At 37.3% G+C, this 19,027-nt stretch overlaps 1 protein-coding gene and 1 pseudogene across 7 annotated transcripts in view; one reads left to right on the top strand and one right to left on the bottom strand.

The window, feature by feature from the left end:
* The window catches only part of PPP1R9A (protein phosphatase 1 regulatory subunit 9A), a 459,269-nt gene that overhangs the window by 201,966 nt on the left and 238,276 nt on the right, over positions 1 to 19,027 (top strand). The gene's annotated exons all lie outside the window — the stretch shown is intronic.
* LOC101442715 (GTP-binding nuclear protein Ran-like) lies at positions 1,573 to 2,220 on the bottom strand (annotated as a pseudogene).

Here is a 19,027-nt window from a genome sequence, read left to right as displayed (position 1 = left end):
TCACAATTATTCACTATTCAAAAAAAAAAGGAATACAATTTATTTTGAAAACATGACAATTCTTCTGATGCCTCTTCCTCATGCTTCACTTAGTTATTTTTGTAATTTTATGTCTTAGGTAAAATGAGGTTATGTCCAGAGGCCCACATAAATGTTGTCACATTGAATTACTTTTTCAAAATACTAATTAGCCTAATTGGCTCCATCATCTTTTGGTGTGTTTTTTACATTTTACATGTATCAAATTATGTCATTAATTAGAACGGATTCCTTTTTGCTCCATTTTTTCTTTAGTCTCCCTTTATTCCATTGATATCTCTCAGCAACAGTTTGATAGACATCATAACCAACCCTCAGAATGCCCATCTTTATAGAAGGACATAGAAGCAGGCCATAATCTTTACTAGTTCTCAACTGTTATCACCTTGATATGTTTCTTGGTTACTTTTTCTTCTCTTTCTCCCCCCCCCCCCCCCCCTTTCTCTTTCTTATTCCTTTTTTGAGCCTGGATTCACTCCAAAAGACTTTCTTTTTAAGATAAAAGAATTCCAAATTGCTGAGATTTTTTTAAATTATATTTTTCTTAAAAGATGATACTTATCAGTAGAATCCAGGGGAAGTACACATGCATTCTTCTATAAATAAACACAAATTCAGTGATGCTTTATTTCTCAGCATCCTAAGGAATCCCAGAGTAAATAAAATCAAATGAGATGAAGTGAAAGCATCTGTCTCTGTACTTGGTATATTTACTGTTTCATTTATAGTTATTCTTTCCTCTTTTCTGATAAAAAAATTAATTGTATAATTTATTAAGATTTTTAGTTAATTTTTTTACTTTTCTCCAAATTATGAAATATAGGTGTTAAAATTGTCTGATTGAACAGATCTATATTATTAGGTAGATAAAATGTTGATTTTTTTTAAAAGACATGTTTCTCAAACTTCCATAAAATATAGAAACATATAAATGAAGAAATAAAAGTGTCCTTGGTGACATCTCCTTTCCCAGAAGAACTACTGGTAAATTTATTTTGTATCCTTCCAGAAATTTAATATTCATATATAGATACATATATATGCATATACTTTTTTCCAAAGTAAATTATTATACAAACATGTTAACACCCTCACACATAATTATACAACTTGAAATTTCTCCCTAAAGATATATAGCAGGAATCATCATCATGATTAATAGCATGTTATCTAAAGCAGTACTGCATGGGATTGAACCCCATTTCCAGGATTTACTATCTGTGACACCTTGGGCAAGTTACTTCTTTTTATTTATTTATTTATTTTATTGTGATGTGACTGTAGCAGTCTTATATTTGAAACTCTAAAAGGAAACAACTGTGTTCTAAAACAACTAAACATACAGGTCCAAAAAATTAAGGTTTTTTTTAACCGCCACATTCACTTCAAAGCCCTTTCATCTCCTTCAGCATTACAAAGATTAAACACATGTTCTGCTTAGCTCTATAAGTGGCAAACACACTGCACCATTGACATCACAAGACAGTTGCCTATAAAACTAGACCTCTGACGCTGGACTCGAGCTTCTTTTTCTCACAGGTCATCATCCTTATCAAGCAGAGCAGTTGTTTGAGCAACCTCTAAATCATGTTCAAACTGTGCAACCAAAGCTGGATCCATGACAGCCTCTGGTAGGGCAAGAACAGGCATGGCAACCAACTCCAAGTTAGGGTCTCCAGTAAGCTTTCTAGCAAGTCAAAGGAAGGGCTTTTCAAAGTTGTAGTTACTTTTGGCAGAAATGCCTTAGTACTGAAAATCTCCTTTTGGTGGAAGACGATGAATTTTCCCTTAACTTTCCTGTCCTTTGTATCCACTTTGTTGCCACACAACATGATGGGAATGTTTTCACACTTGTACCGGATCTCTATGCCAATTAAGCACATTCTTGTAAGTAACTCTTGATGTTAAATTAAACATTAAAATGGCACATTGGGCTTGGACATGAGAACCATCTCTCAATCCACCAAACTTTTCCTGACCAGCTGTTTCCCATATGTTGAATTTGATGGGTCCTCTGTTCATATGGAAAACCAGGGGATGGACCTCAACACCCAAAGTAGCTACATATTTCTTCTCAAATTCACCAGTCAAATGATATTTTATGAAAGTAGTTTTTCCAGTACAACTGTCACCAACCAATACAAGTTTAAACTGAACCTGAGGTTCTCCTTGGGCAGCCATCATGATGGTTCTTCCAGAAGCGTCTCCGTACCCCAGCTGACTGAGGGATGGAAAGATGACAGAAGCCATTATTTAACTTCGTAAAGTCTCAGTTTCTCCCTGGTTAAAATGGTGGAGAATATTAATATCTATCTCATATAGTTGTTGCAAGGTTTTAGTAAATTAATATGTGATAAAGTACTTAGAACAGTTCCTGGCAATATAGAGACACCAGCTGTTACTGTAGTTCTCTTTTGATTTCAGAATATATAAATTTATTTTATGCTTTATAATGTTTACAGCTATTACATTGTAACATTACTATAGTTTATTAATCTGTCTCTTATTATAGGCTACTGGTAATTTCCCCATTTTACTTTATTGAAATAATTCCACAAAGACTGTCCTCATTATGATTTGGCACACTTGTGTAAGTGAACATATAAGTTAAAGTCCTAAAAGCATAATTCCTACGACAAAGACTGCAGGTATTAAATTTCCATGGATATTGCTAAATTGTCCTTCAAATTGTGTATGAGACTGCTGTTCTCCATTTGTCCTCTTTTATAGGTCTTAATAAATTTTTCAAATTTTTGCTGATCTGAGAATTGAATGCTAATCTTTATTTTAGTTTGTATTTATTTAGTTATAAATAGACTTGAATATGTTTTTATTTTTATTTTTTGGTCATTTTTGTCCCATGAATTACATGTCCAGGTAATTGGTTCTTTTTTTTTTGGTTTATCACTATTTTTCATAACCTTTTTTTTAAAGATTTATTTATTTATTTCTCTCCCCTTCCCCCCCACCCCAGTTGTCTGTTCTCTATGTCCATTCGCTACATGCTCCTCCTTGTACCCCTCTGTTGTCAGCAGCACCGGAATCCGTGTTTCCTCCTGTTGCGCCATCCTGCCGTGCCAGCCCTTCATGTGCATGGCGCCACTCCTGGGCAGGCTGCACCCTCTTCTGCGCTGGGCAGCTCTCCTCATGGGGCACACTCCTTGCACGTGGGGCCCCCCTTCTACAGGACACCCCTGCATGGCACGGCACTCCCCTGGGCATCAGCACTGCGCATGGGCCAGCTCCACATGGGTCAAGGAGGCCTGGGGTCTGAACCGTGGACCACCCATGTGGCAGACAGACATCCCAACCACTGGGCCAAGTCTGCTTCCCTTTCATAACCTTTTGAAAGAGCATTTTGTCTTAAAGGATAAAAGCTGTTTGATAGCCCATTTGTGCCTAAATAACTTTTTTAGTTTATTTTTTGAGTATTACATTTGTTTATGACGTCTTTTCTTATTTGCTCATACAGATTATTCCAATTTTTATGTAGTTAAATTTATATAGTTTTTATTTTGTTACTGCTTCTGCGTATTATATCATGCTTTTGCAGTATCACTTTTACAAATATTATTCAGTCATCTCTTCCTTCAGTGATTTTGTAATTTTGTTTTTACCTTTAAATCTTTATAATGTTGATATTTATCTTGCCTTTAAATCTTTAAACCTTTGAATATTTATCTTAGTGTAAGAAATAAGGTAAGGATCTAGATTTACTTTTTTCTTGGATAGTTAGCATGTTTTATCAATGTAATTTATAAAAAATCTATCTTTAAAATTTCAAATATTTTATTTGTCATAAAGTGAAATGGAAGTATACTGTTTGAAAGTATTCATTCTCTACATAGGTATATTGTAATGTCATTTGTAAGCAGATAAAGATAAATTAATGATGCATGTTGTAAACTATAAAGCAACCCTTAAAATAACACAGGAAATGTGTCATAGGCAAAATGGAGATGAAATAGAATCATAAAAATATACTCAATAAATTCAAAACAAGGCTAAAAAAAAGGAACAAAGGATAAATGATGCAAAAATAAAAAATAGCAATTGGTAGATTTAGACACAATCATATCAATATTTCCATTAAATGTAAATATTTTGAATATTAGAATTAAAAGATAGGATATAAAGGAGGTGCTGGCTGCAAAGGAAAAATCCATTTACATATAAATATATTAATAGGTTTAAAGTAAAAAGATAGAAAAAGATATACTACGAAAATCTTCTTGTAGGGAAGCAGATGGTAGTTCAAGGGACATGGCTTCCACCTACCATATGGAAGGATCTGGGTTTGATCCCTGGGGCCTCGTGGTAAAAAAGAAGAAGAGAAAGCTAGCCTGCATGGTGAGTCAGTGCCTGCATGGTGAGCCAGTACCCGCATGGCAAGCCAGTGCCTACGTGGCGAGCCAAGCACTCATGCGGCGAGAGTGCCCACGTGGTGAGCCAGTGCCAACACAAGTGAGTCACACAGCAAGATGATGACACAACAAAAAGAGAGAGAGAGGTGAGAGTCAAGATGAAACAGCAGAAACCAGGAGCTGAGATGGCACAGCTAACAGGGAGCCTCTCTCCATATCAGAGGTCCCCAGAATTGAATCCCAGTGAATCCTAGAGGAGAAAGATGAGAAGATAAAAAGAGAAATAGATACAGAAGGCACACAACGTATGAACACAGACAGCAAAAATCAGCAGGGCAGGGGGAGGGGAGAGGAAAAAAATTTAAAAATTAAAATTTATAAAAAGATTTACTTAAACAATATCTAGCAGTAGATAAAATTAAGGAAGAGTATTGTTTAACTCCCTACATAACCCAAACTTTCAGTGTTTTCATCTCTTTTCATATTTATCATCTGATGAAAGTACTTCTAGGATTATTTGAGTTTTAAAGGTGCTTCAGTGGGAAGGAAAAATTATTTAGAAATGAATAAACAGTCTTTTGGTAAAAATTTCAGTGAGGGAAGTTCTACTCATTGAGTTGGTGAATGGATTCTTCTGGAGTCCCCACTCATCTACTTAGAAGCAACTGCATAAGCTGACTGTTGTTCATAATTTTATGTAGCATGCATGCATATACCTCAGGTATCCCTTTAGTAATAAAAGTGGAAGTACATCAGAATTCCACAGATGGGAGGAATCTGCTGCCTAGATTCTGCCATTTCCATGGCTTAAAATCTAAGAGTTTAGAGAAGATTCCTGATCTTGGCAGAGGTTTTGAATATCTTTCATTTATAAATTAACAAAAGACCCAGGATATAGCATAATAATAGATATCTTACAGGGAACAATTAGAAAATGTAGAATCATTTGGCAAAAAAATGAAAATCTTGGGGAAGATTAGAATCAATTTGGCAAACGATGTTTTCTTTGAGCCTCTTGTCTTCTTCCTGTGAAAGGGACTTTTGAATTCAGCAGCACTTGCAGTTGTAAGGTTTAGTGTTTTAACATTTTTTGTTTTAGGATTTTCTCTTGAAGCCTACTTGTTTTGCCACACTAGGCCAAGCATTCTTTTGCTTATGTTCTTCTAACGTACTTCTCTTACAAAATATACACATCAAAACTTACAGACTCAAAAAGTATATTTAATACTCCTGTTTGAATTTTAGCCTAAGACCAGTGAAAACATCAGGGGAAAGAGTGAACATAGCTCCTAAATTAGTTAATATTTCAGACAAAAAATCAGTGAAATAAATGAAGATGCTATTTCATTTCAGAAAAGTGAGTTGAGAATATGAGAAGCCCAAAAGTATAAGGCTAATTCATTAAATCAAAACTTCAAATGATTGTCAGTATATTCCGAGTGGGCCCTAAGCACAATTATTATACTTGTGTTGAGATTGTGAACTTGTCTTCAGTAACATTACCTTACCCTTTAAACCATAGAAATAAATGTAGGTCAGATATGAATGCATGGTACCCTGTTGTTTACTTTTATCTCATTGAGAAAATGTTAATGTTTTTTGGATTTCTCTTTCTGAAATCTGATATAGTTGAAATATTTTATTTGAAGATAAATACATTAATTCTTGAAATAAAATATTAATTGTAGCTCATTTTAATCTAATTTTATTTTTTATAATAAAAACATGAATATTTAACAAAACAAATTTTATTTAACAAAAACAGTAATGTAAGTGAAGTATCATTGTCCCCATTTTATTATGAATGAGCACATGCTCAGGAAGTGTAAATAATTATCGCAGAGGCACTTATTAATTCACAGCTGGAATTCAGAGTCAAGTCTCTTTAATTCCAAGGGACATGCTTTTTCCACTACACTACACTACAAATTAGTTGTCATTGAATTTTTTTCATGTATGAGAACAATATAATAGTATCTACTAATTTTATTTTAAAGTATATTTCAAGTAAAATTTCCTTTATTCATAATACATTATTGCATCTTCAATATGGGCCAGTCTTTTTGCTTAGCCTTATGGATATAATGCTTGAAGGACTCACATTTTGATGGAAAAAGTAAAACATGATAAAATATTTTTAGTATTGGGATAGATGGTCAGATGTATTTGTGTTTCCTATGGATCACTGTTCTTTAGAATGATAACTGGTATGTGTACTGCAAAAACCAAAAGTTCATATAAGTTTATAGCAAGGCTGGACTTAAATTTATAGGTTTTATTAATTTGTTTTATTTTGTAATCAGAGGATTTCTCTGTAATCAGAGAAGTCCTCATCATATGCATCATGATACAGTAAATGTAGCATTTTATAATTCCCAGGTGTTTCTATTTGTGAAATATCTTTTTCAGGCAACAACTGTGACTAGTTCTTTGAACAGTGCTAAAGTTACAAGGTTATAATATTTAGTATATTATAGAATTAGAGTGGAAGAAATTCCTAACTCCATATTATTCAAGATACATTGAAAAATGAAGTCATGCCTACATTGACTCATAAAGTTTAGGTAGTTTTCAAAATGGGTAAGAAGAATCATTAATGGGAATTCTGGGAATTTCAACTTGCTGGACATCTTGAGTTTGCTGGAGATACTAAAGATTAAGTCAGGGAAAAGATACAAATGCAGATCTGTTTTATTGTTTGAACATTATCCTGTGGTTTATAGGAAACTATCAGAGGTTTTTAAAATTGAAAATTTTGTTGTTGTTGGCTTTTTAAACAGAGGAGAGTCCTGATGAAATTTGTGGCTTATTTTTGAAGAGTACTCTAGTGACAGTATGAGATGATTTTAGGGTACCTGAGCAGTAGCTGGGAACAGAGACTTAGTAGTCAAGATGATAAATGAGAAGAGCATTTAACACCTTGAAGAAGAGGAAAGAAACTCAAACTATTTAGTAGATGGAATGTGCTGGACCTGATCCTTGATTTCTACTTTATTATTTTTTTTAATTTTTATTTTTTAAAGATTTCTTTCTTTCTTTCTCTCCCTGCCACCAGTTGTCTGCTCTCTGTGTCCATTTACTGTGCACTCTTCTGTGACCACTTTTATCCTTATCAGCGGCCCCGGAATCTCTGTCTCTTTTTGTTGCATCATCTTGCTGTGTCAACTCTCCGTGTGTGCGGCACCATTCCTGGACCGGCTGCACTTTCTTTTGCACTGGGTGGCTCTCCTTATGGGGCGCACTCCTTGCACGTGGGGCTCCCTTACACGGGGGACACCCCTGTGTGGCAGGGTACTCCTTATGCACATCAACACTGCGCATGGGCCAGCTCCACATGGGTCAATGAGGCCCCGAGTCTGAACCGCGGACCTCCCATTTGGTACGCAGATGCCCTATCCATTGGGCCAAGTCCACTTCCCTGATTTCTACTTTAAAAGCCTTAAATGGATGGCAGCACCCTTGCTTCCAAGAGTCCCGTTTTCTTTTAGGAGCATGGCATTGTTCTGTATCACATGCTTTATAACTTTGAATTTTGGAAGTTTCACTGAAGATTTTACGCACCCTTTATAACTTTGAATTTTGGAAGTTTCACTGAAGATTTTACGCGCTCAGAAATCACTGTTATCAGGGAACCCTACAGATGGAAGAGGATGAACTATACTCATAACTGTAAATACTTGAGTTTACTAAACCAAATATTTTTTGGAAATTTGTAGTTTGAGCAGCTAAGGAACAACATTCTTCTCTGACAAATTCTGATCTACTTGAGAAATAAGACAAAAGTTAGAGCTATAGAGATCAAAGTATCTCCCATTAAAATCTAGATATGTGGATATGGCTTAGGTATGTGGAAACAAAATGCTTCCTAAACTCTGAACTCCAAATTTAGTCAGATTTACCTACTTGCTGGCACTGGAAAACCACATTCTCTTTACCCAAGGGCAAGCCCTAAAAATTCCAACACCGAGCAGCAGATCACCATATGGATTCTCTGGAGGCACCCTGTTGCCCAAGGAGAAAAGCCCAGTTATACAATCCAAGTCTCTGGAAGAACAGATAAGAAAATCCTTCTTCCCTGGGCTGGTGTGAATGAGTGAGGGGGCATTATTGATGTCCATTCACATGAAAAATGAAGCCAGGGGAAAGATGGTTTCTTTTCTCCCAAACAGTCAATACTGCTGAGACTGAAAACCATTATGTTTCTTTCATATAACATTTATCATACATATAGTTTTGGAATTTCAGAGCTGAAGGTGATCTTACAGTGACCATTTTCTTCCTTCCCTTCATATTTATAGATGAGGAGAATGTGGGCCTAAAAGGTTAACTTACTTAAGATAACACAAGTGGAGGAGCAGATCTTCTGAATCACCATGCCGACATCTATATATAAGCAGGAACACTAATGTATTGCTTTTTTAAATAGAAAGTTAAGTGAATTTCCCCTTTTTTTTGCACAGAAAACCAAAATATAAAATATGAAAGACAGTAAAGCAATTTCGTAACCATATACCTTAAAACAACTGTCATTTTCACGAATTTTCTTAGCAAATGCTTTTTAATGCATAAACCTTATGTGTAAAGTATAACTGTAGCACCCAAATTGGAATTATGTTCTGAAGAAAATTTGTTTCATGAGATAGAACTTATTTTTATTTTTATTGTTGTTGTTTTAAGATTTATTTATTTTTATATGTTTCTCTACCTTCCCACTCCTCCCCGCCCTCAGTTGTCTGCTCTCTGTATCCATTTGCTGTGTTCTTTTCTGTGACTGCTTCTATCCTTAGCATCAGCACCGGGAATCTGTGTTTCTTTTTGTTACATCATCTTGTTGTGTCAGCTCTCCGTGTGTACAGCGCCATTGTTGGGCAGGCTGCACTTTCTTTCACACTGAGTGGCTCTCCTTACGGGCACATTCCTTGCGCTTGCACATGGGGCTCCCCTACACAGGAGACACCCCTGCAAGGTAGGGCACTCCTTACTCGCATCAGCAACTGCACGTGGGCCAGCTCCAGCTCCACATGGGTCAAGGAGGCCCAGGGTTTTTTGTGTTTTTTTAAAGATTTATTTATTTTTTTATTTATTTAATTCCCCTCCCCTCCCCCCGGTTGTCTGTTTTCTGTGTCTTTTTGCTGCGTCTTGTTTCTTTGTCTGCTTCTGTTGTCGTCAGCGGCACGGGAAGTGTGGGCGGCGCCATTCCTCGGTAGGCTGCTCCCTCCTTCGTGCTGGGCGGCTCTCCTTATGGGTGCACTCCTTGCGCGTGGGGCTCCCCTACGCGGGGGACACCCCTGCGTGGCACGGCACTCCTTGCGCGCATCAGCACTGCGCATGGGCCAGCTCCACACGGGTCAAGGAGGCCCGGGGCTTGAACCGCGGGCCTCCCATGTGGTAGACAATCGCCCTAACCACTGGGCCAAAGTCCGTTTCCCAAGGCCCAGGGTTTGAACTGCGGACCTCCCATGTCATAGGCGGACACCCTATCCATTGGGCCAAGTCTGCTTCCTGTTGTTTTTTCAAGAGGACCATTTTGAAGGAGTATCAAGGATACTGCATAACACATTTGGGAATTTTAGTTCTTACGTCAGAATTGCAATCTTGGACTGCCTCCCCTGATGTTTAAAATGAGAGATTAGACAAAACTTCTCCTAACTTGATCAATTGGTAATGACTGCTTTGAAGATGCTGGGAAGATGGCAGTATTTGCCTAACATCTACCCACAAAAAGAGCTGGAGGGGCATGTATATAGCACATCTAGTAAATAACAAAACAAAAAACTCTGTGATTTTATAGTTTAGAGACTAAATACTTTTCTGAATTAAACAGATCTTTAAATTTTTCTGAGCTTCAAATAAAGATCTTTTTCAGACTGATCAGTCAGTATGGATGTAATAATCTATAGATGAACTCTGAGGACTAATTCTTTGTTTTCATATAATAAAAAAAATCCATTTAAACTTGCATACCAAAAAACCATTGTGAACTAAGCCCAGAAAACTTCAAATGCATATTATTATTTTTTGATCAGTATGAGCAGTAATGTTCCACTGAACAAGCCCTAAGCCAGATGTCTAAAACAAGAGAATGTGTGGTGACTTTCCTATACTATATTCTCAGAATTAAAGTCAGAGTGTTCTAGTAACTAAGGTCTCTTGAATAGGAAGTGGACTCTTCAACTTTGAAGGAAAAAATTCACTAATGCATTTTTTAGTCAGTGACAGCTTAACTGTAAAACATAGTTCTTAACTGTTTGTACATGTATACACATTATACTGAAAAAGTTGAACCTGGGGAAGCAGATTTGGCTCAAATGAGAGAGCATTATCTACCACATGGAAGGTCCAGGATTCAAACCTGGGGCCTCCTGACCCATGTGGTGAGCTGGCCCATGTCCAGTGCTGATGTGCACAAGGAGTACCATGCCATGCTAGATATCCCCCGCACAGGAGAATCCCAAGTGCAAGGAGTGCGCCCAGTAAGGAGAGCTGCCCCACGTGAAAAAGTGCAGCCTGCCCAGGAGTGGTGCTGCACACACAGAGAGCTGATGCAGCAAGATGACGCAACAAAAAGAGACACAGATTCCCAGTGCCACTGACAAAAAATGCAAGTGGACACAGAAGAACACACAGCGATTGGACACAGAGAGCAGACACTGGCGTGGGGGGGGGGGGGCGGGGAGGGGAAAGGGGAGAGAAAAAAATAAAAAATAAATCTTAAAAAAAAAATTTGAACCTGATTTTATTTTGCTTTTAAGATTTACAAAGCACAAGATTTTTTGTTCCTTAGGCTCATAGTTGTAAAAGCAGGTATCACTATGTAAATCTACACCACAAGTACTATTAATAAAATGCATTTTAAGTTACTCAAAGCCAGATAAAGTTGTTTTTACACTATGTGGACTTACTGTTCATTGATCACTCAGGGTTTGGTCATGAGCATTTTTAAGATAACATTTATTATTTTTCTTTTGTTTACCAAAACTTTCTATTTAAATAAAACAGAAAAATGTAAAGAAAATAAAAAGCAACCATAATCCTAGATTTTATTATATGCCTATAGGTTTATATATAATTGGGAATATTCATATTCTGTTATTGTGTGTGTGTGTGTATACACACATATTTGGTTTTATAATCCTTTCTGCCATATATTTGAGCATTATCTGAGTCATTAAATAAACTTATAGTGCATGAGTGTTATGGTATATCCATAAGAATCAATGCAGTCTATCTTATAGATATACCATTATCTCTTCACCTTTTTTTTAAGGGGGGATCATTTAGATTGCTTCTAGTTTTTTCCTTTTTGTAAATAATACTGTGATTAATGTCATTGTATAAAAATTTTCTGTGATTTTATGAAGTTTAATACTTAAAATTTATTAAATCACTTGATCCTAAAAGTTTCAGGGTTTTTTTTTAAACATATTGCCTTCCAGAAAGTTATGTCATTTAAATTTTCATCCACAGTGTATTAGATGTATTAGATTGACAGTTTGTCTATCCTTTTGTCTGGTTTTAAATCTTCATAGATAAAAAATGACTTATTCCATTTGTACTTCTTTAACAACAAGTACATTTGAATCTTTTTCCCTTTTTATTGGCCCTTCACTTCATTCCATTATGTTCAGTGAAGATGGCTTTGTATAATTTAAATCTTTGCAAATTTTTGAAACTTGTTCTGTGATGCAACATGTGGTATATCCTGGAGAATGATCCATGTCCATTTGAGAAGAATGTATTTCCTGCTAGTTTGGGGTACAATGTTCTGTATATGTCTGGTAGATCTAGTTCATTTATCATTTTTTTCAAGTTCTCTGTTTCCTTATTGATCTTCTGCCTAAATATTCTATCTATTGATGAGAGTGGTATACTCAATTCTCCAGCTATTATTGTAGAGGTATCTATTTCTCCCTTCAATTTTGCCAGTATTTGCATCATGTATTTTGGGGCACTGTGGTTATGTGCATTAGTATTTTTGATTGTTATTTCTTGTTGATGAATTGCCCCTTTTATTAATATATTATGTCCTTCTTTATCTCTTATGATTTATAATCAATTTGTTCAATATTAGTATAGCTACCCCAGCTCTCTTTTAGTTACTATTCGCATGGAATATATTTTTTCTATCCTTTTATTTTCAACCTATTGGTGTCTTTGGGTCCAAAGAAGTCTCTTGTAAACAATGTTTACTTAGATCATGTTTTTTAAATCCATTCTACTAATCTGGTTTTTGTTTTGTTTTTTGATTGGGGGATTTAATCTATTATCATTCAGTGTTATTCCTATAAAGGCAGTACTTACTTCAGCCAGAACTCTTCATTCTGGAGAAGAGGAAATTCATTGACTGTTAGAGGATATTATCATAGTGAGACTTGAAAATATTCAAGAAATTTAGTTCTGTATTCTGGGATATTCTTGTTTTGTATTTTGTTTTTCTTCCAAAGTTAAAGGATAAGACACAATTTTCCTCAGTATTAAACTTTGCTTCTAAGGGCTTTGGCCAGGCAAGGTTGATTCATAGGAGGCAAGTGGAAATTTGAGTAAATCTACTCTCTATTACTGGTTCCCATACCTCTAAGACCCAGAACCTCAAGAGGCATGTGAACGTTTTAACTTTCAGACATATCACCGTTCCAATGCCAATATGGCACATGGAGATGACATGGGATCAGATTTTGGCAGACTTGTAACTCTTATACACTATGTTGGTTTTGTTTTGTTTTGTTTTGGCTTGGCTTGGCTTGGCTTGGCTTGGGAGAGAACAGGTACTGGCAGGTAGAGTTTGTCAGAGGTCCACCATGGACAGAATGCAAAACTGTAAAAGTGATTGCTGTATTTTAATCAACAAATTTGGAAGAGTTGCTGAGCATTATGGCCTTAACTGACCCCTTATCACTTGGAAATAGTTGCTATTTTCAAGGCTACAAAGGAAGCCAACCACTTAAAGTATTTAAATCCACTCTTTAACCACCGTTGAAATACTCTTAAACATTTAAATTCTTCCTGCTAGTCCCTCATTTTAACCAAAGAATTCAAAATCTGGTATGTCTCAAATGACATAAAAGTCAGTAAAAGTCATTACCATTAACTGCCCTCTTCCTCTCAATACATCTTCATATTAACATTTCAAAATACATTTTAAAAAAATGATCAGTTTTGGTAAATTGACCTCTCAGCTTTTAAACTGACTAAAAAGGGCAAATTTGGCCTTTAAAAAAGGAGGGCATTGGCCTTTTTTCTTATTATTTAAAATAAGAAATAAAATTAATTTTAGTAGTAAGCATTGAATCATCTTTGTCTATATCTTATCTCACAATAATCATTCAGATCATGTTATTAAGCCATCTCTTCTAGAGTATACCTTTACAAATGATTATGCTAATTGAGCTATTTGGCTCTTGTATGACCAATGTAGATGACCCCAAACTGGACATATGTGGAGACTTCTTTGTTTTGAAGTTGTAAGTTTTATTTTAAAGCTTTTATGACTTGGGCTTCCATTTTGCCTTACAAAGGTTATATGACTCTTTCGTTCAGAAGTCGTTTTAATTTAAAGTGCCATTTATATTTAGGTCACTGGCAATTATAAAAGACCTATTGCTTTAAGACATTTCCGAGGAACAGTAAATGATAGAGCGATGAATAAAACTCCACTATATTCCCAAGGCATTTACAGTTTATTTGAATAGAAAATGTCACAGCTAAATACAATAAAGAGCAGAATCTAATAAATTCTATAGCAGAAATAAACAGAAAAGGAAATATTTGCAAACGTAAGCAAAGTAGTAACAATTTTATAATAGTGTGAGTGGAAGGAAATTGTGCCAGGTAAAGACTGGGACCAGATCTTTGAGACTTTGAATGTTTGAACTTAATTCTTTTGGTAAAGGGGGAGAACATGGAACTTTTTGAGTGTTCTCCCACTACACTTCCATTAGAAACTAATACTTGGTCATTATATACTATAGACTATGCAGGTTAAGGTTAAAAAGGGAAAGGAGGTGACAGACATACCCAAGAGCCTTTGAGAACTTCTCCACAAGCCTGGGAAAGAAAAGTGTATAATGCTGACTTACTAACTCATTCTCTTACACCTGTACATGAGCATTGACTTCTGGAAATGAGAAATCAGTTATTTCTCCTAGGAAATCTCATTCCCATAGACTATAGTACTCCCCTTTATCTGTTTTCCTATTTAGATAATTCAAAATAATTTCCTTCATTGAGTCTTTAGGAACACAGTACTGACATTGGTAGTAAAGAAGTGAATACTGACTGCTAAGACAAATGCTGACTTACTAACTCATTTTCTTACATCTGTACATGAGTATTGACTTCTGGAAATGATAAATCAGTTATTTCTCCTAGGAAATCTCATTCCCACCCCACCCTAGCCCCCTCCCCCCCTCAAAAAAAAAGTGAGAGTTGGTGCTAATTGTTTGAAATTTTCTGTGATGAGAACACCTGTCCATTGGGAACTAGACCAAGGTCCCCAACCAACTTAATGCTGGCCATCATTTGTCAGTTTGTAAAGCACACATCTATAATTTAAACTAAAAATCAGGCTGAAATGAAAGAGGACTTTGCTGGTTTCTCATGGATATGTTTAATTGTTTATATTAATTTGAAAAACATATAAAAACATTAACACCAGTGAAATTGCCCAACTTTCTGTTAACTGTCAACTAGAAAAACTACTAATTTAGGCTTCAGTATCTTAGAATTTGTCCGAACTTGAACTGGAATGAGCTAAGTTCATATTTATGAAGGAAATTTTTCCTGATTATTTTAATGGCATGAACTGTTTTTGCAAGGAGATACTAAATGTATTTAATAAGTACAGGGATGAGAGGGGTTGATGATGCTCAAATGTGAGTATAAGCAGGGTAGAAGGGGATTGGGTTAGACCATCCATGGAACTGGGGGGACAGGAACTGGAAGAAAGAATAGGAAAACTCTGAGGACTTGGAGGTCTGTGGTTAAAACTACAGTGGTAGGAATTTTTTTTAGAAAATACAGCAGTGGTGGGTTATTGGTGCAGGGCATTGGAGGTGGGAGGATATATGGGAAAAGGCACACCTGAGGTATGCTTCTTTGATATATGAAAGTGTTTCATTCTGTCAGTGTTATTGTAGTAGCAGAGAGAAGTCAGGTATACACGGTATTGAAGGCCAGGATGTGAGAATTCTGAGAAGGAAGTTTTATTTAGACCAGTCAGACTCAGCAGACTCTTGTCCTGATAAAAACTGAGACCCAAATAGAATTTTTGGGTCCCTTTTACACAAAGGGTATAAGAGTGGGGAGTCAAATGGTGCTTGTATGCAAAAGGACTTTTTGTTAGTTTCTTCAAGTGTTTTATCTGAGTATTAGATAGGTTATTTCCTCTAGGTAAGCTTGAGTTAACACATAATCCCCCACATTCCAGGTAAGATTGAGTTAATGTATATTCCCCACATTCCAGGTAAGCTTTTAGCATGAACCCTCCACATTCCAGGTAAGCTTGACACATTTGGCTTTCATCCTCCCTGAATATCCAAAGCCTATAGAGTTTTTACTTCTCAATTGGTTTTCTAGGCATATCTGAATATAAAATAAGTTTGAATTTATGCATAGCCTATATCATTTCCCCCCTTTGATGCCTGTTTAGGGTTATTAAGCTTCAGCATCACTGCATCACTATTGTCAGAATCTCTCTGGACTGACTGGTATGTATATAGACCCATGAGATGGCCAGCTGTCTGTGTTTTTACTATACCAATTATTAGGGTGCACATTCTGTTTACAATGAAAGGGAGGAGGCAAAGAAGTGTGGTGTATCCTCCCATGAGGAAGGCAATTATTCCCAGTAGAGCCTTGAAATTGTTTACTATTGACTGCCAGCTTGCAAAGGGATTACTTAAATTTCAACCATTCCAGGTCTGCACTGGAACATGAGCAATTTTTACCATTTTGCTTGTAATTTCATCAATAATCTTTCCAGTGTTGTCTAGTTCAAGGCAATAGTTAAGAGAAATTGAATTTTCCACAAACTCCCCCTTCAGCTGCCAGGAGATAGTCTAGGGTGAGACAGTTTTGATAGATAGCATTTCTGAATTTCGTTTGCTGTTGGGCCAGTAAGTTTAGAGCATGGACTGTTTTATTAGTTATTATTTCTACTGCGGCTTGTAGGTGGATGATTCGGTTTAGCATATAGATAGGGGTTCGATAACCCCACATACCATCCTCTACACAAGGTGCTAGCCCATAATACTGGATTATATGTTCAGGGGGCCATTCTTCACCTCCCCAGGTAATGACAGTCCTTTCTCCTCTTATGTTTTGATATACTGGCTGGCTTGGCTCTTTCCCTTCTTTTAAGGGAATGAGGAAGAAGGAGGGCTTTATTGTACCGAGCATACAAGTACCACCAGTTTCAGGGAAGTTCTCAGAATGCAACTTTTCCACAAATCCAGTACAGACTGTTTGGGGCAGTAAAGGGGCCTTTTGCAGTAGAGTTCCACAATGTGAGTAATTTGGGGAAAGTACAATTTATGAGAACGAGGTCAGATTCATTCCATGTTCTCCAAGGCTCTATTGTATTGGTAGTATAATTTTGAAACTTTCCCCTGTGTGTGTTAGGTTTCCAACAGATACAGAGGAGTTTAGGCAAGCCCTTGAAGCACAATATTTTCCTATGACAGAAGTTTGCAAGGGCCACATACTATCTCAGGAGACAGCCGGGAGGCCAGTTTCATTATATTGTTGGCTCTAATTGTATTCTCTAGTTTCCCAGGGCCATTGGTCTCCCATATTAGTACCTCCACATACATAGCACAGGGAGACATTTAAGGCTACCCCTACTACTTCAGCTAGGTTTATGAAGAGGTTTTTTGCTGCTTGTGGAATGGAAAAGGACTTTTCCATATCTTCATAGAAGGAGTGGAACACAGAGTGGGCTTTACTTGTGAGTGGGTATTCCCGATACCCAACCCAGATGTAGGCTCCTGGTTCTATTCCTCTGCCATCAATGTGGAGGCCCATTTGGACTCCCTGGGTCTGCCAGGATTCAGGTTTAAGGATGGTGAGGTTTAAGGGGTTACACTGACTGCATGGACAGTTAGCCAGAGCCATACCTTTGGCGAGGATGGCTGTTTGTTTAGTGGTGTCTGTGTTCCAGGGGGCCCCGGATGACACAGGGCCAGTAGAGGTGGTAGTATGCACCTATGTATTTTTACCAGAAGTGCCCCCTTTGGCTGTGCTTTTCATTTCTGGGGCACACATATACTTATGAGTATATTTTGCTCCCAGCTGAGCCCTCCACTTTTGGTGTTCCATGGTATCCCAGAGTCTATAACTTGACATGCCTCAAATAGGAGGGACCCTCATTGGTTCCGGCTAGTGACTGGGGTAGAGTTAAGTAGCTCCCCATTTTGATTAAGCACTCTTATTTCCCATTTATGGGAGACTGTTGGAGGTTTGGGGTCATAGCAGGTTATTTGGCCAGATACATTTCAGACACTACAGGAGATTCCTAGAAACTGGCAGGTGGTTATCTGGCCCTTATAGGTGCAATGGCTATGATATATTAATGTGGTATTGATATATACCCCCGTTTGTACCTTTTGGATACTGGGACCAGGGGAGGGTCAGGGATAGGAGTAGGGAAAATAATTGAAGGGGCATTATAACTAGGATTAAACCAGATTCCTATTTTCAGCTGTGCATAGACCAGTCAGCTTCTGGGGTGTGATTGGAGCAGAGCTCAGTGTTCTATCCTCAACCTTCAGCCAAGCGTGGACCAGTCAGCTTCCAGGGTGTGACTGGAGCAGGGCTTGGTGTTTTGTTCTTTTGCAGAATGAATTTGGTTGAGTTGTAGGTATCTGGAATACAGGTCCAGAACTCTGGGGCAGCTCACTTGACCCAGCTATGCTGTATCCATGGGGTGATTTCAGCTATTTTAACTGCACTGGGGTGGAAAAAATGACAAGATAGGGTTCTTGCCATCGAGGGGTTAGTGGAGCTGATTTCCAGTCTTTGACCCAGACTGCATCTCCTAGCTCGTATGGGTGTATGGAGCTGCTTAAGCTAATGGGGCCCTTTCTTGAACCCAGTGATACAGGTTTTATAGGGTTTTTCCTAAGCTGATCATTTCCTAAGCTACTGATAAGTTTTCTCTTTCTTTGAGATCCCCTTCTATATTTCGGATTAAGGCAGGGGGTGGGCTCCCAAAGAGGATTTCATAAGGGGTTAGGCTTAGCTTTTGACTTGGGCTGGCCCAAACTTGGAGGAGAGCACTCGGAAGTATTTGCACCCATGTTAGCCCAGTTTCTTGGCAAATTTTGGTAATATAAAGTTTTTATTGTATGGTTCATTCACTCTACTTTCCCTGAGCTTTGAGGGCAGTAAGCAGTGTGCAGTTTCCATCAGATGCACAATGCTTTGGCAATCTTTTGGGTGATTTTGCAGACAAAGGCAGGTCCATTGTCAGAGCCAATTGAGAGGGGTAGCCCTATCGAGAATGATTTCCCTGAGGAGAACTTTGGGTACTTCAGTTTTTTGTTTTTTGTTTTTCCTGTTAGAGTGAGAAAGGCTTCCATCCAGCCAGAAAAGGTACAGAGGAGGACTAGGAGATATTTATAGCTTCC

The sequence above is a fragment of the Dasypus novemcinctus genome, chromosome 5 (genome assembly GCF_030445035.2).
Source record: "Dasypus novemcinctus isolate mDasNov1 chromosome 5, mDasNov1.1.hap2, whole genome shotgun sequence".
Lineage (NCBI taxonomy): Eukaryota > Metazoa > Chordata > Mammalia > Cingulata > Dasypodidae > Dasypus > Dasypus novemcinctus.
The sequence above is the reverse complement of the archived record's forward strand: the minus strand, read 5'-3'. Positions and strand labels throughout refer to the sequence as shown.